Source organism: Carassius carassius, chromosome 43, assembly GCF_963082965.1.
Source record: "Carassius carassius chromosome 43, fCarCar2.1, whole genome shotgun sequence".
Classification (NCBI taxonomy): Eukaryota; Metazoa; Chordata; class Actinopteri; order Cypriniformes; family Cyprinidae; genus Carassius; species Carassius carassius.
The window spans coordinates 6779587-6795919 of record NC_081797.1 but is presented as its reverse complement, the minus strand read 5'-3'; the positions used below and the strand labels follow the sequence as shown (position 1 = coordinate 6795919).

Below are 16333 nucleotides of genomic sequence, written 5' to 3'. Positions count from 1 at the left end.
CAGCGCTTACAGATAGCGCATGTAAATCCCCCACTCGCTTGACTGAGGCCAGAGCCAGTAGAAAAGCGGTTTTGAACGAAAGAAGCTTCATATCGACAGACTGAAGCGGTTCAAAAGGGGGGCCCTTTAAGGCCTCTAGGACCGTAGACAGGTCCCAGGAAGGGATTGAAGGGGGTCGGGGAGGGTTCATCCGACGAGCTCCCTTAAGGAAACAAATGACCAGTTCATTTTTTCCCAGTGATAGGCCGGCCACCGGAGCATGAGAAGCTGCAATGGCTGCCACATACACTTTGAGCGTAGACGGGGATCTGCCCGCATCTAAACGCTCCTGTAGGAAGGAGAGTATCTCCGTCATGTCACATAAGTGAGGGTCTAGGTTCCGTGTCCCGCACCAGGTGGAGAACACTGACCATTTCTGCGCGTACAGGCGCCTGGTTGAGGGCGCTCTGGCTTCCGTAATGGTCTTTAACACTCCCTCAGGGAGGTTCCCGGGTACCCGTTGAGGGGCCATACATGAAGGGCCCAAAGTTCGGGGTGGGGATGCCAGAGCGCGCCCTTCAGCTGCGTGAGGAGATCTTTCCGCAGCGGTATTGGCCATGGGGCTGTACTGGACAGCTGCATCAGCTCGGAGAACCAAGGTTGGGTCGTCCAGAGTGGGGCTACTAGCAGCATAGCACATCTGCTCTTCCTGACCCGATCGATGACCTGCGGTAGCATCGCGACCGGTGGGAAGGTATAAAGCGGGCGTCTGGGCCAATCGAGGGCCAGTGCGTCCCTGCTCTTTGAAAAATATATTGGGCAATGAGCATTGTCTTCTGAGGCGAAGAGGTCGACCTCTGCCCTGCCGAAGACGCTCCACATCAACTGAACCGTTTGTGGGTGAAGAGACCACTCCCCAGGGGGAACATTCGCCCTGGAAAGCATGTCCGGGCCCCGGTTCAGGATGCCAGGTACATGCGCTGCCTTTAGCGAGCGCAGATTGTAATGTGCCCATGTCAGAAGACGTTCGGTCAGGGTGTGCAAGGTTTCTGACCTGACACCACCCTGGCGATTTATGTAGGCCACCACTGACATGCTGTCTGATCTGACCAGAACGTGGTGGCCCTTTAAAAATGGGAGGAAAGCTTTCAGGGATAGTTCGACCGCTATCATCTCCAGACAGATTATGTGTAACAGTCGCTCCGGGCTCGACCAGAGGCCGGAGGCAGACCTGCCCTCGTACAGGGCGCCCCAACCGAGGTTGGATGCATCTGTCGAGACTACTTTCCATTTCGAGACAGCGCCCGTGCTTACGCCTAACTGATACCAGTTGGCTATTTTCCAAGGGACCAGAGCTGTGATGCAGCCGTGGGTCACCCTGATGCGCGCACGGCCGGAAATCCAGGCGCGCGCTGGAACACGGTCTCTCAGCCAGCGCTGTAGTGGGCGCATGCGCAGCAGGCCCAGTTTGAGAACCGCAGAGGCTGATGCCATCAGACCTAGCATTTCCTGAAATCGTTTGAGCGGGTAAAGAGACCCGGCTTTGAACGACACGGCTAGATGCTGAATAGTGAGAGCGCGCTGTGACGTCAGACGCGCTGTACATGTCACAGAGTCTATGTCTATCCCCAAAAAGGAAATCCTCTGGCTGGGAGACAGAGCGCTCTTGACAGTGTTGATCGTGAGACCCAGGCATTCTAAATAGCTGAGGATCCAGGATCTGTGTGTCGTCAGTAGTTCCCCGGAATGGGCTAAAACTAGCCAGTCGTCGAGGTATTTCAATACTCGCACTCCCCGCATTCTCAGGGGTGCGAGAGCGGCATCCATGCACCGTGTAAACGTACGGGGCGCTACGGAGAGGCCGAATGGAAGAACCATGTACTGATAAGTCTGCCCCTCGAAGGCGAATCTCAAGAATGGCCTGTGATGGGGTGCTATTTGAATGTGAAAGTAAGCGTCTTTCAGATCCACTGAGAAAAACCAATCCCTCGGGCGAATTTGCGCGAGTATTTGTTTGGTAGTTAACATTTTGAATGATCGCGTCATAAGCGCTTTGTTCAAACGTCTGAGATCTAGGATGGGTCTGAGACCGCCATCCTTTTTTGGTACGAGGAAGTAGCGGCTGTAAAAGCCTGACTCGCGCTGCGCAAGGGGAACAGTTTCTATCGCCCCTCTTGCAAGAAGGTTTCAGTTCGGCGCGAAGGACGTGTGTCATTTCGCTTTTCACTTTCGTTTCGACCACGGCGCGAAAGCGCGGCGGTCTGCGAGTGAACTGGAGCGAGTAACCTCGTTTTATTATATTCAAAACCCAATTTGAAATGCCGGGGATGGCCTGCCATGCAGCGGCTCGTGCGGCTATGGGTTGAATGTGCTTCGGGCACTGGCCGTCTGTTATGAGGGGACCAGTAGCTCGAGTATGCTGTGCTTGTGACACTGTGGTGACAGCGCTTATTTGTAGGGCTGCGCACTGAGAAGTGGGCACGCGCGCTACATTTACAGCACCTCCGGCGCGAGCGGGAAGGTGGGCATGAAAGGAGACCCGAGTGTGTCTTTGTGACACTTGGGGGAGTGTGTATACATGTAGGGGTGCGTACTGTGTAGTGGGCACACTGCCTACATAGAAAAAGCTCTTTTTGTGCTTTATTGAGGTCGTCGTGAAAACGGCGTTTGTGTGCAGGCGTGCGTGCATTGTAACAGGCTCGTTTACTCCAGTATAGACATCTCCAACCGCCTTTAGTGAGGGGATTGGAGGAAGCATGTGAGGTTTCTTGTGTGGTGGTCCGGCCGCAGCGGGACTTAACCACGGTCTTTTCAGCCCGAAGGTCAGGAGGGCTTCGGAGGCTCGGGGTTCAGCACAATCCTGGGCCGAGGTCCCCGTCTCTCTGGCGGTTTGCGGCTCGTAGAGAGAGAGCGGTGCTGGGTTTTGGTCGCTGGGCGAGACTGTAAGTCTGGCTGCGATGGCTTCGAGGTCTGAGGGGGCGGCGCATTTCTACGGCGTCCCGCAGCAGAGCTAGAGCGTTTCGGCAGGAAGTGTCTCATTGCCTGTGACGTTTTCTGAGCCTCAGTGAAGCGTTCAGCGAAACCCTTAACCGACTGGCCAAAGAGGCCGGAAGGCGAGATAGGAGAGTCAAGAAAGGCGGATTTGTCGGCGTCTTTCATCTCCGTGAGCGTGAGCCAGAGGTGTCGCTCTAAAACAGCGAGGCTTGCCATGCTTCGGCCGATCGCTTGTGCTGTGGTCTTTGTCGCACGCAGGGCTAGATCAGTAGCGCTGCAGAGATCTTTAAAGTCATAGGTATCTGGGGCAGACTCGTCCAGGTTACGGAGAAGTCTGGCCTGAAAAACCTGCAGCACAGCCATGGTGTGTAGAGCCGAAGCAGCTTGACCAGCGGAGGTGTAAGCTTGGCCAGCGAGAGCTGAGGTGGTGCGGCACGGCTTGGATGGATGCACAGGCTTCGACCGCCATCCTGCGGCTGAGGGCGGGCAGAGTTGTGCAGCAATAGCCTCCTCGAGAGGGGGGAGGCTCTCGTAACCGTGGTCTCGGGCGCCGTCGACAGAGGAGAGCGCAGACGAGACAGAAGTCTTCAAGCGTGCGGAGAATGGGGCTTTCCACGACTTCGTGAGTTCATCGTGATCTTCCGGGAAGAAGGGGGCGTTTCTTTGCGGAGGGGCCGAAGGGCGCCCCTGCAAGAACCATTCGTCCAGCCTGCTTTTAGCGGGCTCGTCTGGAGGAGACCAGTCGAGCTAAGGTCGCTGACAGCCCTTGTAAGCACACGAGTAAGCTCCGCGTCGATATCAGCGCGTTGTCCGGTGCAGCTGGGTGCTGTTGAGGGGGGGGGGGGGTACCGCAATGGAGCCCGACCATTCCTCACTACTGGACGCGGCGAGAGAAAGGCTGTCATGTCTGTCCTCTTCCGCCTCAGGCGCTCCGAAGGAGAAGGGGGCGCTGGTGAGCAGGGACTGGCGCTGCTCGTCCACGAAGAGGACAGGCGAAGGAGAGAGAGCGTGTAGCAGTGTGCTCAGGCATTCTCTGATTGCGGCGTTTCTTACGCGGCACTTGAGAGAGAAGAGGCGGAGCGTGTGGAGCATCGTGGCTGGTTTGAGCTAATCGAGCCCGCAGGGTCGATATAGCCATGTTGTCGCACTCAGGGCAGCCGCCCTTGGAGAGTGCGCTCTCAGCATGCTCGCGGCCCAGGCAGGAGACACAGATGATTTGGCGGTCCTCGCTGGGCAGAGGGCCTCGGCAGGAAGCGCAGGCCCGAGGCATTTGAAACAACGCCTCGAATTCTGGAGAAAAAAGTGTGATGCAGCGGCAAACACACTAGCTTTGTAAAGGATATAGTCACGCCGGATGGCGCAGCAGGAAGCGAGTGCTGAAGGCGGCGTCGAGATGAAGCACGAGCCGGCGTCCTCAGATCTGCGTTGCAGTGCTATCCCGCTGAGAGGCTTTTCGACGGCGTGTAGAGGCTTCTCCGGAGAAGACAGCGAAGTGCAGGTGAGATCGCTGAAGGAGATGAAATCTGATCCCTATGGTGAAGCGGTGGCTTATATAGTTCCAGCCACGCCTATTTTGGCGCGCTCTGACGTCCAATGGGCGCGAAGCGCCCCCATTGGTTCGTTCCTCTCCGCCGCCTCACCATAGGTTGCTGCAGTTGCCGCAGCACAGCCAATAAGCGCGCGAGCCGCTTCGCTTGGGTCTGCTGTGCTGCAGCACTGCGTTTTACATTATTTAAAAATTAAGGATAATTTTTGGCTTCATATTCTCGAGAAAAGGGGACCTTTTCCCATAGCGTAAGCTAGCTTACGCAGTACGAGAGTACTCTCGAAAGGGAACAGTAAGTAAATGAATGAATGAATAAAATGAATAAATATCAATCAATCAATCAATCAATCACTTCAGTGTCTCAATTGTTTCTCTTAGACTGCACAGAGACTAATTGGGGAGCAAAATATGTGAGAATAATAAATAAATAAATCCATTCATCCATCCAGCTCAAATGCTTTGAGAAAAACCCAAGTCATCTCAATTTAATACAAAAAGAACAGAAGTCAGAAATCTCATAATGAGCTAAAATATTTTATTAATTTAGTTTCCACACCAACAAAGCTATGCTTTCTTTCTTTCTTTCTTTCTTTCTTTTTTTTCTTTCTTTCTATTTCTTTCTCAAGCTCAAGTAATACCACTTTGATACATAGAAAAACAAAAACAGAAGTCATGTCATTATTTCAAATATTTCTCATTGAGTTTTTCAGACCAACTGAGTTATGCTGTCCACATCATTCATGAGGACTTTGCAAAACATCTGAGATTAAGTTAATATTTAAATGATACATAATGTAAAATACCATTAAATATCCTAAGCTATAAAAGAGCTATTTATCATTATTCTTTTTATTATTAATAATATTTTATAGCTCCGGGATGTGAGATTTTAATATATCCTCAAACATCCGATACCTCTAAAAGCAAATTATGTGGACTGTGTAAAATCTGCATTAATATTTATATTTCAATTACTGTATGCCAATTGTATCATTTGTTTCTATTATCATTTCATCAAGTAATTTCAGAAATTAAAATGCAAGTCTCCAGAGCAACCTCTAAGTATTAAAATGTTTCTCCGGGCTACTTTAACTGGACTTATTCAAGTTGTTGTCTGGCAGGATCCACGGCTCAGATGGAGCCCCAGGCGGCCCCAGAGGGGTCAGTGGATACAGATAGACAGAATATACTCGTTCAAACATGGACCCTTCTTATAGGAAGGACCCCCGCGTCCAAGACACTTGCCATGTCTGTCACCGAGGAACTGTGCCAGACGACAGATCGCCTCACTTTGAAGCCAAAGGCTCTGACACTGCAGGTTTATAGGCCGAGAAGAAAAAGAGATGCCAACATTAAAGAATTAGAAAGACCAGACTAGCCTTTGAAGTAAAGGAATTTCACACTATCTCTCATTCTTTGATTCGTGCTCCCTAACTTTGCATGAGAAGTCTCCCATGGCAACCAAAATGCATTTAAATGATGTCATGCCCATCACTAAAGGAGAAGGTTTGAATATCCGAAATAAAAATGTTGTTTTTGAAGACAGGCTAAATGTACGCTCCATGCTAATAGACAGACTAATGTATAATGTATGATGTCAACATGTGAAGCATAGGATGTCCATATTGATCATCTTAAAGGAATAGTTCAATCAGAATGAAAGTATTTATTATTAGCTTTATTTTTAAGTCAGTTTGTCTAAAATGTAAGTAAATTTAATTTAATTTTGTTGGACATTTTACTAGGATTACTTTTTTTTAATATAGCTTATTTTTTAAATTATTATTATTATTATTATTATTATTATTTTGCTCCCTTGGAATTGTAAGATTCTATCTGCTCTCTGAGCAGTTCTGAGATACTGAGCTTTACAGTTTTTGCATTCCATAGACTTATGTAGATAGAACCCTTTGTGTTAAAAAAGACCCAAAATGTACACAGCATGCAAAAGAAACATCACATCACGATGAAGAATTTGAATATGTGAATAAATCAATTTTGATAAAAAAGGTGAGATAGAATCTTATAATTCCAAGGAGACAATTTATATTTTATATAATTTCATCTTTATTTCAATTACAGAAACCAATTATTAATAGTTTTCAATAATATATAAAAAATGCACATTTTATTTTGATGTGTTTAATTGGTAATTGGTAAACTGTAATTGGTTAATAGGGCAAGATTATTATGTATGATGTTTCTAGTGTTATTTCAATATTATGTACATATTACTATGTTGTATTATTAATATTTGGAATTGTCTTGTATTTTTATACTTTTTTTCATTTAAATTTCAATTTAAGTTTATTAAGTTTGTGATTTTATCTCAATCAATAATTCATTCAGTTTGTTTTTGTCATTTTTAGTGCTTCAACTTACTTCGGGTAGTTGCCAGTGCAGTAGTTCTAATTTTATTTTATTTTTTGGCTTTATATATACCTACTGTAAATATGCACACATTTAAATTTGGAATGTTGTAATTATTGTATTATTGACAAATTATTGCATTATTAACAAACCGGGGTGACACTGAATGAGATTTGGCAAAAGATTATCAATGGATATTGAATTTAATGTCATTCTTTTTCTTGCAAAATCTTTACTTTTATGTTTTATTTTTTTAGAATGATTGAAATGTACTCATTTTGGCCAAATTTTTGGTGCTTTTAGTCATTTTTGCAGGTTGACCGGCTTTGGTCACCCTTCACATGCATGGCATGGAAAACATCGGCATCACATAAATTAAAACACTGTCCCTTAAAGAAAGCACAGATTTTGGTAAAGTTCATAGACCACATGGAAGCCATATTTAGCAACTCCATATTCATATTGATGTTGTTTATAAAGTGGCTGCTCAGTATTCATAAGCAATTCCAGAATTCCTCTCACCCCATGTTTGCCCTGTTGTCTCCATTTCCCCTTATCACCTCCAAAGACACGACTCAAATTGAGTGCTATTAGTGTGATAGTACAGAGAACTGCATTGCAGCTATTCTGTAATATTTATACCCGGTTCACACACTTGGTAACCATATGAGATATGTTAAATGAAATCATCATTACTGTGTCTTTCATTTACAGATTGCAGATTAGAAGTGTTGTGAACGTCCGTGCATTTGTGTGTTTGTATGCAACACACTAACGCCATTAATATTCCGCCTGTGTTTCAATATCTGTCTGGGTGGCCTTAATTATGACAGCTGGACCTGGCAGGCCTAGAAATCAGAGTGGGGGGAAAAATATCAATTGATTCACCCCAGAGGCCCAGCCGTCAATAATCACAGCGGCACGTCTCCAGAAATCCCCATCACAGCCCATTTCAAACCACAGTAACAATGAAACTATTATCACGTGGATTACTTCAAGGTTTAAACTGGCCACAGTAGACTACATATCAGTGGAATTTCTATTAAGAGGAACTGGTGCGGGATTCAAAGACAAAGAGTATTGAACAGGGGTGAGTTCGTACTCCACAGTACAAAGACAGCATAAAGAAAGCTTGAGATATTAAAGGGTCTCAAGTGAGGCCTTTAGATAGCACAAATTAACCCATGCTTCTTTCTTTGTGCACAAAAAAATTACAGTATAGGTCCAAAATTTAGAGACCGTTATGTGTAACACAATGGGTATTTATTTGTTTAATATTGCCTGAATGTTTTGTACCACTCGAACTGATATAGATATCTTAAATGTTATATTTATTGATTTCTTGAATTCCATCACTTTACTTAGCATAATGTTCTAAAAGTCTATAAAATGATTTATGTTTTATATATATATATTATATATATATATATATATATATATATATACGTGCGTATTGTTTGACTCATAAATTAAATGAATATTCATTATATATAGGAAAATGTATATTATATTAAAATTATTAATATATTAATATTATTATTATTATTAAGATATTCATAGATAGCATGCTAAAAAGATAGTTTTTTAAAATTTTACAATTAATTTCAGGGTTTACAATTAAAAAAGCATCATAATGTGAAATGAAATGAATATGAATACATACAAATGTTATTATTATTATTACCTAATATTGTCCAGAACTATATAGTATGGGCCATAAAATGGCGTCACTAAATTTGATGAGTTGGGGCTTTTAGAATATATACATTTTTTAAAAGGGGTTTTAGAAGTGTGTGACCTCAAAGAATAATATAGAATAATCTAAGCCTTTCACAGCTGGACGTGTTACTGAAATTGGTTATGGGAATTATCTCTGCGGAAAATGAAAAAGCAATATGAAAAGTGGAAAGTAAGAATTGAAAATCATTATTATCACGGGACATAACATGGAAAATAATAGACTTCTCGTATTAGTTGTGTGTTGAATGTCATCTTACTCAAATTTGTAATGGTCTGTAAATTACCCATTCCAATTTTTACTCTGACTGGCTGAAGGCATAGCTCTCATATTTGATGTTAATCAGAATTTGCAGTCTTTATCAAATGAATTTCAGTATTCAAGAATTATGCCATTCTTGATGACTCTGATGACGCTCCAAAGGGGATATTAATTAATTTTGAGCCTGTACAAGCATTTCTAAGATTCTAAGAAAAGAGACTTTTCTCCTTGCCAAAAAGGATCAATAAATATTGAAAGACTAGTGATCCTCCATCATTTGTGAACTGGGATGGATCTGAATTTTTCCTTCCGAATATATGGACTTTAATGTCTGAGAACAGCCCGAAGATGAGACAATATATGTCTAGTTTAGTTTAGCTTCTTTCTGTCTTTGTGTCGAGTATGTAGCTAATAGAAGCAATGTGTCTAATAATTCATTTTCGTGAATCAGGTTATTGGAAAGCATGATTCATTTTGGTGAGTCAGTTTGTTCAGATGGTTGATTTTAATGAACTGGTTGAACTGGTTTGCAAGATTCAGTTAATGTGACAAAGGCAAGCCAATGTGATGAAACTCGCTGTGGACGACATAATTTTTTTTTTAACATGCTAGTCTTTCTGTCATGATGTTGTGAAGCATCGCAGACATCAGAATCGGTTATCGTCCCCTATGACACACTACATGAGCTGAAACAATGGAATTTTGCATCCCGATGCCTATTGTCGTTTACGATTCCCCACAACACCCTACATCAAGCAAATCGTGGCAAAATCTGGCTAAAATCGTGTAATCTGAAAGGGGTATAAAATTTTATCTCAAAGCAATAAATGACAATCATATAGCAATATGAAAGAAGCTTGATATTATCAGAAATGTAATCTGATTTATCTTCAACCTGAATTCCAAATCTGTATTTTTCCAGGTATGAGCTGGATGGGTGTGGATTTCTTATACGGAGAATCAGAGGTTGGGGTTTATTTGGATTTACTGGGGTCTTGATTGAATTGTCGTCAAACGGGTGAGTACAAATGTTTTTTTTTGTTGTTGTTTTTTTACCACTGTAAAATGTTGTGTGTATGGCATTGACTATCCTGCTGGAAAATGTAACTTAAGTTGGTATAATTCAGTAAAATATACCAATACAATGGTTAAAATCCTGCATGCTTTACATGTGCATCTCAATAAATTAGAATGTCTTAGAAAAGTTAATTTATTTCAGTAATTTAGTTCCAATTGTGAAACTTCCAGCTGGTTTTTTGTTAAATGTGAGCCAAAATCATCACAATTAAAAGAACCAAACACTTAAACTACTTCAGTCTGTGTGCGTTGAACTTATTTAATAAACAAGTTTCACAATTTGAGTTCAATTACTGAAATAAATGAACTTTTCCATGTCAGTGTGATTTATTGAGATGCACACACACACACACACACACACACATATATATATATATATATATATATATATACACAGTATATTTTTTTATACTTCTGTTAAACTCTGAATGCTAAAATTACTCCTCATGAGCATAACCTCTAATATTTTTAAAAAATCAATGGAAATGACTGGATAAAAGAATTGAAAATTAATTGAAAAAGTTTGGGAATCCATTAAAAACCAGTTAACATGTTTTTTTTGTGTATTTAGTGTCATTTTGATTCAACAGGCCTACAATGATCAGATCATCTTCCGAACCCTAAAGTTTCTGGCAGAGAGCATCTTGCAACCCTATCTGCAATTTTCTTAACAAGACAAATGAGAACGTGTTGGATAACTGTTAATTACATCCATCAGCGGCTAACACAGATTAGCACTAGCCTACATGTGGAGCTAACAGCTGTTTCAAGCACCAAAAGGCTTCGCTGGGCCTATCAGAGATTAGCTTTTCAAATTAATTCCTGACAAAAGTCGTTTAATCAGATTCTGTTATGTGATGCAGATTTCATAATTACACAATTTTGGATGGTCTGTGAGTCTCTTTAGAGTTTGAATAAACAACAGGACGAATTGTTGCCCCAAGATTGCAATCGGTTAAATGTGTTTGCATGGTTTCTGATGAGTGGGAACCACTTTACCTTAAGGCTATTTTGAGTGGCACCGCTGTGAATGAAGGGTAGTGCTGGGTGTTTTGTGTTTTCTGGATATAATTTGTTGTTTGTTTAGATAAAGGGTTGTTTTATTCAAATGTTCACGTTTGATTAGAATCTTGAAACACTGAGGCTATATTTCAGTTTCTCTGGAGAGTCTGCATTTGCTGTTGAAATATGCATGGAGCTTCAGGGGTAGTGATTTGGCTTTACTATTAGATATATTTGCTGGACATTATGCATTGTTATTTTTATTTAAGAGCGATAAAGGAAATACTGAGCAGTATGTGTACAAATGAGTGAAAACAATAAATGACTTCTTGTTAAGGGGTGTAATCCTTACAGTTTATTTGTTTGCGTTGCAACTTGCCTCATTATTATAGAATTAAATAATGTGTGATCACAGTTGTGTATACACTGGTCATTTTATAGTGACATGAATTTGATTCACATGTCGCAAAATATAAAGCTATTTTCATGATGGTACCTTAATTTTTATTCATTGGTTATGAATAGGGATCTAAAATGCAGTACATTGGTGTCATATAATTTTTCAGCCAGTGATAGTTGTCTTTTTTATTATTATTATTTATTTGTTTAAATATTATATCAATTATATAAATATTAGTGTTCAATCATGTTTACTCCTTTCCCCCCATTTTTCATATATACTAATAAGATAAATGCAATGAGTTTTCTTTTATTATTATTATCAATATGCATTTTTATAATGCTGTGATGCCCAAAATTGCGTGTAAGATGATTGATCTTGATGTACTATTTTTTAATTAATTTAGAATTTTTAAGGTTATTAGTTTGCTTGTTTGTTTATTTACTTCCAGTAAAATAAAAATAATTATCAGGTTTTCAGTATCAGACACAATTTTTTCATCATTATTTATGAATGATCTTTTGGTTTGTGTGTGCATGTGTGTGTTTTAAGGTCTATTTTATTACTATTATTATACTTAATAATATTTTAGCTTTTATATTTATATTTTCAGTGTTCATATTCATTATAATTTACATTTTAGTCATTTTGTTGTGTTGTTTTTGTCATTTTCATTATTTTTAAAAACACTCTTCTTTACTTTATTCACTTTATTTTTCACATTTTTTGTACTTAAAATTAAACTTATTTTATTTCACTTAGTTGCCTAAGTACCGATCCAAATGTATTTATTTATTTCAGTTCAATACAATTCAATTCAGTTGATGGAAACAATTTAGTTTAGTTCAATAGATATATAGATATAGATTTTCAATAGTTTAGAAGTACTTCGAAGGCCAAACTTTAGCTCTTCCACAGCCAAGACTCTGTTGAAATATACAAGTGTTTGTGGGACAGGCTGTCTTTTCTGGTGATGGTTCTATTTGCCTGGTCCCCACATCGCCGCTGGATCACTGAACGGCTGTACGTGAGGAACCGCTCCAACGAGCCCCTTCAGCATTAATTAACATGGTCATTAATCAAGTCCAGTACAGATAGCGGCTTAATCCTGCTGTAATGCACTTTTCTGGAGGGGAGGCTCCAAGAAGTTAATTGGATTTGATTGGATATTGCTATGATAGTCCCACACAGAACATCTTTGGCTATTAAGTGAAGTTGTTGATTATATTGTTTTGTAGTGGCATGTGTTCCAGCCTGACGTGAGCAACATTCTGATAGAAGTGCCCTTCAAAGCTGATTTGACAGTTGAATTATGTTTGCCTTCGTTTCTTTCAGCAAGGTTTGTTTGACTGTCTGTAAGCATCTCTGAATAAGCAGCTTTAGTGTGTCCACCATACTTAAAAGAGGACATGTATTGTTTGATCTGCTATTTGAATGAATAAACAACCATTAAAAGGGAAAGTGCACCTAAAAATAACAACTTGGCATTTTTTTTATATTACACCCCATAACTACCACATTCCATGTCTTCTAAAGTCAAACAGTAGCTTTGTTTAATTGTGGTGACTCATGAGTTTGTGACTCAATTTTTTAACATGCTAGTTGTGTTATGTGTTTTATTCATTAAAAAATAACGACTCATAACAGTTGTAGTTGTAATGTGAACTCTATTTGTAGTTTATTATAGGGCCTTTCGCACCGCGGGAACCTTTTTTATAGTGCCAGAACTAATTGTGGAACTACCAACTTTTGGGTGTTTTAGCACCGCAGGAACTGGGTGCGATTTTAGTACTGGACTGCCTTATTTGAGAACCAAATTAGCTCCTACTCCAGAGCAGGGTCTAACCAGCTGAAGTGGTACTAAACGTGACATAAGTAAACCTTGATTGGCTAGATGCATTTGGAAATGCCCTCACCTGCCAATATTTATAATGCTGTGTAAAATACTGTAAACATTGTGTCAACTTATTTTGCAAGTATGATGAACAGTGATAAATATTCAGACACTGAAGTGCAGGCACTTGTAGCAAATGTAGCACTGTCAGTTGTCGTTAGAGATTCTTAATTGTCCTTTCCGTTCTTTTAATCGCTTTGGGTATACATCTACATTCCATGTCCATTATTGTGAAACCCACGAGACCCAACAAAAACACAGCTCCGATCACAGCATCCTCCGTCCTCCTGTTGTTAACGTTGTTCTTCTTTTTTAACGCTGTTGAATGTTGCGAACAATGACATCGCTGTCGACTGGCTTACGTTACGTCCTGGCTTAGTACACATTGTTGGTGTGGATGCAACCCTTTAAATGGTACTGGGAAATAGTTTGCGCAAAATTGTCCAAGTACTTTAATAGTGTATATTTAGTTCTGGAACTAAAGCGATGCGAAAGTCCCCAGTAATAGGTATCCTTCATAGTATAAAAAAAATTGTCATGAACAAAAATCATTTGTTCATGAATCAGACTACACTGGTTGTGCTGTATGTTTTTGATTCACTATATCAAAAACATAATTTATTTGTAACTAGTTCTACCCAGGTCACACTGTACCTATCACTAAATGACAGTTGTTTGAAACCGGCTGCCAAGGTTGTCCTGTATGTTTTTGATTCACCTAAAATAACTGGCTCATAAGAATCATTTGTTTGTAATTCATTCTACACTGGTCACACTGCATCTCAAGTCATTAAAAAGTATCTGCACAATAAGGGTATTTTGTTTATGAATCAGCTTTTTGGATTCTTTAACAAATAATAGGCTTTCAAGAATCATTTTATTATAAATTTTTGTGTGTGTGTAAAATCATTCTACCTTTTTGCTTTTGATTTGCTAAAAAGACCTGGCTCCTGAAAGTCAGATCTTTGTGTATCTGACTACACTGGTTGGGCTGTATCTTTTTGAATCACTATAAAGAACCAGCTTATAAGAAGTGTTTCTTTTTAAATTGTTCTACACTGGTCACACTTTACATTAGGAAATAGTCCTTTTAAGGCAAGTCATGTCATTCAGCGGCCATCTTTGAAACACAACTGCAGCTCCTATCACTTTGAATAGGGAAACATCACATTCTCCAAAACTGTTCACTAAGCTTACGATTAAATTTTTTAGTTGAAATCACCAATGAAAACTGACTACGACCGTGTCATAAATGTTGTTTATTTTACTCAGATACCATTATAAAATGTTTATTTTCCAGGCTAGATCAGCCAATGTGCGTGCGCAGTCCTGAGCACACGCCTCAGAGGGCTTGCAGTTTCTATAGAAACCAGGACTTCTGGCAGCTGAAGTGATGCGCTAACTTTACTGATTAGCGATTGGTTCTTTCATTCAAAAGGCGGGGCTTCCTGCTATTGAGCGGCCATTTTTCCTCATTCAAAACTACAAGTGATATTTCTTGGGCTTTCTAAAGTCCTTGATTAGGCCTACTAAATCTCTAAACATAATGGACTCATATGAGTAATTATTTGTGAACCAGCTTATAAGAATCATGTGCTTGTTCATCAAACTAAACTAGCTGATCTGTATTTTTTTAAATAATGACTCATAAGAATCCATTGTTTTTCATGTGAAACTCTACATTGATTGTGCTGTATCTTTTTGATGTTTATGATTTGCTTAAACATAACTGGTTCATAAGAGTCATTTGTTCATGAATCAGACTACACTGGTTGTGCTGTGCGTTTCTGAGCCTCTAAAAATAATTGGCTCATGTAGGAGTAATTATTGTTCTTCTGCATCAATATCATTCTAACTGTGGTATGGACTATTTTTATAGAGCTTTGTAGTTTACCATTATACTTATTATTCTTGGGGTGAACATGCCTTAAGAGTTTTTTGTTTGTGAATCCGACTGCGCTGGTTGTGCTGTTTGTTTGTTTGTTTGTTTGTGAGTCAGTAAAAAGCAGAAAACCTAATCTTCTCAAAAGAGTCGTTTGTTTGAGATTTGGACTGCATTGGTTGCACAGTAGCCTATGCTTTTGATGGGTCATTTGTGGATGTGAATCGAAAGAGTTCTTTCTATTGTAAATCATACTTAACTGATTTTGCTCTATGTTTCTGAATAACTTAAATCAACTTATAAAAAAATAATTTGTGTCTGGTAATATTACAACGATTCATTTCTTCGTGATTCAGATTAAACTTGTGCTGTATTCACTAAAAGATATCTCTTGCTTGTAACTAGTTCTACACGGGTCACACTTTTAAGGTATTTTGTGCTATTTTTTCCCCCACAGTATGATGTAAACAGTGCAGTACTTTGCATCAAATAAATCAATACTGTATAAGTCATACAAAATATACTGCAGATTTTGATATGACAAACATGCACATTGCTTTGCACCTACAGCACTGCTTGGCTTTGGCACCCTTGCCCTCAGTACCACACAGTTGGCCAGGGTTGTATTTATTTGACAACGCACACGGTACGATTTAACTGCCGTTGATGTCTCAAACCTTGAGGAGTGTGTATGATGCGCTCTGCCCCATAATTCTCCTCCTCATACCCGACTGAAATTAGGGCAGTACGTGAGAGGCATGCTGGGTAGCAAACATCTTTTTTTCTCTAAAGACCCTTTCCCGCCTTTTTTGAAGGCTCCCATTGAGCATAGTATAGATGTGATAGACCTTTATTCTCAGCTTGGGGTTACACATACAGATATATGTAAATGGGGGTTGGGCATTTAATATTCATTAAAGAGGAAAATGAGGGGACCACCTCATTAAAATCATACACGGATTGGCCTGTCTTGCGCGTTTTTTTCTCTCTAAACGTCTTCTTCCCACACTAGGACTTATGGTGACTTTAAAGCTTTAACTATTACTTTCACTTTTCACTTACTTTTCACTTTCATCTCAGCTAAAAGATGTCAGCATGTTTTTTTTTTTCAGGTCATATGCATCAGTCCCCAATTAAAATGGTTTATTTTATGCTCACATAAGGAAACTTGTGTAGATAAGAAACATATA

At 40.3% G+C, this 16333-nt stretch overlaps 1 protein-coding gene across 4 annotated transcripts in view; it reads left to right on the top strand.

The window, feature by feature from the left end:
* lrrc4ca (leucine rich repeat containing 4C, genome duplicate a) overlaps window positions 1-16333 on the top strand; it is a 235321-nt gene that overhangs the window by 72832 nt on the left and 146156 nt on the right. For all 4 annotated transcript variants that reach the window (XM_059536079.1, XM_059536077.1, XM_059536078.1 and 1 more), the window contains exon 2: window positions 9811-9906. The gene's annotated coding sequence lies outside the window, so the exon portion shown is untranslated. The remainder of the gene's footprint in view (window positions 1-9810; window positions 9907-16333) is intronic.